This window comes from Miscanthus floridulus, chromosome 1, assembly GCF_019320115.1.
Source record: "Miscanthus floridulus cultivar M001 chromosome 1, ASM1932011v1, whole genome shotgun sequence".
NCBI lineage: Eukaryota > Viridiplantae > Streptophyta > Magnoliopsida > Poales > Poaceae > Miscanthus > Miscanthus floridulus.
The window spans coordinates 113,564,922-113,567,918 of record NC_089580.1 but is presented as its reverse complement, the minus strand read 5'-3'; positions in this window follow the sequence as shown (position 1 = coordinate 113,567,918).

Below are 2,997 nucleotides of genomic sequence, written 5' to 3'. Positions count from 1 at the left end.
GCTATCTCACCGACGGTGAGCTCTCCGGTGAAACCGACCCCACCTACGTGATCTACTCACTAACCCGCGTCGACTGGTACCCAAGGTGGCAGCGTGGACGCATCGAAGCTACCTCATCGCCAGCCATGGCGGCAAGGCAGCGCTGCGCTAAGGTACACTGGCCATTACAAGCCATGGCAAGGCTCAGTGAGAAGCGCACAAGCTCCATGGTGTCTAAGAGAATCTACCGGAGCTACCTAGGTGAGTTGAGATGCGCCGACGAGATCTATCCGCGTGCATGGTGGTGCGGTGGTGAGAGCGCGGCGGCGCTGCGCGTCGTGTTCCACACTGGCGAGGCAACTATTTACTATAACATCAAGCCACAATGAAGTACACATCCTAACCAAGTTCTAACATGAAGAAGGTGGAAGAAAGGGTGAGTGATCCAGGCATCAGCGAACTCACGGTGAAGGCGGACATGGAAGTCGAGGTTTTGGCAAGGACGAGAACGACGATTTCGCTCTCACTATAGCTCACCTGGCCCTGCTGGTGTGTCAAGGAGGTAGAGGAGAAGATGGCACAGCTGCTAGCTAAATGGAGGCACAAATGGTGCGGTGGCGCTGGCGCTAGGCGATGGCGGAGCAGCGCTGTGGCTCGGCGGCGCTCGATGCTTCTGCAGTGAGAGCGAGAGAGCATTAGAGAGGGAGAGAGCGCGAGGGAGTGAGCGAAATGGGCAGTGTAGCTCCTCCTTAACCGCACGCTAGCGCGCTATGATGAGGGCCCGACATCGGCCAATGGCGGCCTAGTGCTGTCCGCGTTCGGCCACGACACCGCATGATGCGGCGTCCATGAGAGCCCAAATAGCGTATAACAAAGCATTTTCTTCCCCTTCTAGATCCTAAACCATGATTAGTTAGCACAAACTCTATTAATAAAAGTTGGAGATCTGCATACCAGTAACAAAATTTCTTTAGAACTCATCTTCTAATTCACAATGGTTATGGAGTTAAATCATCACAAAGTTAGCCACGTCAACACTGTCAGAGTAGTTAGAAAATTTTTCAAGTTCCAAAATCAGTACAATGTTGATTCTTGTGAGCCAAATTCAAGCATGTTAGGAGCTTAACTAGCCTATGACCCAAAAATAAAAGTTGTTACACTGCTTCAGTTTTACAACTTTGTTTTAGGGTACATGGCCATGCAATGTTTCTAAAGTGATGTTCAACTCCGGTCAAACCTACAACTTAAAAATGATGATTTACACTAGCTATGACTTAGAGACCAAACTAGACTTAGCCATGAATACCAAAGTTGTTCCTAGTGACATTCTAAACATGTTTAAAGTATTCCTAAGGTTTCACAATCATTTTATACATTGGTCACATATAAACCCTAGCATAGGTAAGGCAATTCAGTGACAACACGAGCAATATAAGCAAACATAGAAATGATATTTGAGATACTCATGCTCATGAATGATCAATGATGCTTATGCTCATGCAATGCCAAGGCTAAATGCAAGCTTAACACCTAGGGTGTTATAGGACATGTCCTCAGTGGACGCTGAGCGGGAGCGTGAGGAAACATGAGACCCACTCACGACGTGGGCTAGCAAGAACAGAGGAGTCCATGCAGCCTGCGATGATTTCAAAGTGGAATGCACTGGGAGTGGCGGTGGCGAGGGAACCATCGGTGCCACTGATGCCAACGTCGTCATCGAGGGAGACAGGGAGAGCAATTGCAGTCTTGGAGACGACAGGTGGGAGCGCTACGGGAACACTGGTCTCTCGTGACTGCACATCGACGCCGACTCCATCGACACCGAAGTAGGGCGCACCATCGGCCCCACCTACTCCTAAGCAAGGAGAGCTAGTACACTAGAGGAAGTGGTGACCAGAACCAGACGACCCTTCCTTGAGTAGCACTTCATGGGCACGGCCTTAGTTGTAAGCAACAGGGAGGCAGAGTTCGAGACTTTGTGAGGTGAGGCGAGTGTTTTTGCGCAATGCAAGGTGAAATGAAACAATGGGAGTGAGGCCATGTTTATGTATACATAGGGTGGACCTTCTGTATGCTGTGAAGTATACAGGTTTTCTATATACACTAGGCGGCACTTCATGGATCAAGATTCTTGATTAAGATCATTGTCAGGTTCGGTATAAAATGTTGTTCTATTTGCATGATTCGGCGAGATCTTTTGTGTTGTTTTGGATTGTACTCATGTGATTGCATTCGTGCAAATTAGATAAGATTATGTTCAAATTGGTGTGATCTTTTATGTCATAGATGTTGTTACTATTTCCTATAAAGTTAGTCAAACTTAAAATTCTAAAAGACACAGTAACAAGCATCACAGTAAAAAGAGGAAAAACTACAGAGTATATTGTCCGACGTGTTCAAATGTACTGAGGCTTGACTTTCTTACGAGTGTAGGGGTGCATGCTTGTATAGAAAAAATACGATCAGCACTAGCAGACTTTGAACAACGAGATACACATATAGTTGATGTTGTTGCCAAATTAAAATAAAGTCACCAACCACAGAAATACATGTATAGATGTTTAACATAACTTAACATGCACTAATTCAGAATTAATCTACCACATTGATGTGAATAACTTATCGCACTCCCGTGAGATCCTACACTCCTCGCTGCAGAACCCAGACCACAACTCCCATATTTCAAATCCGATGGGCTCGACGCAGCCACCACCTATGCACTGATGATGCCCATCCTGGCGACGAAGGGGGCAAAGACCGGGCACTACATCATGTGGCACCATGTCCTACAACCGCTAGTACATGTCTCGATGGAACTGCGGAAAGGTCTGGTTGTTCCACGGCAGTGCAGCCAGCCCTGCTTTGTCAGCACCTTCAAGCTCCCTCAACAAGCACCGAGCAATGTCATCATTGCCACCGCCGGTATTGGACCTATAGAGCATGAGGGCATAGATGTACATACCAAGTTTATAGCCTGTCTCGGTGGAGTGCTAAAGCCATTCCATCAGCGGCGTCAAT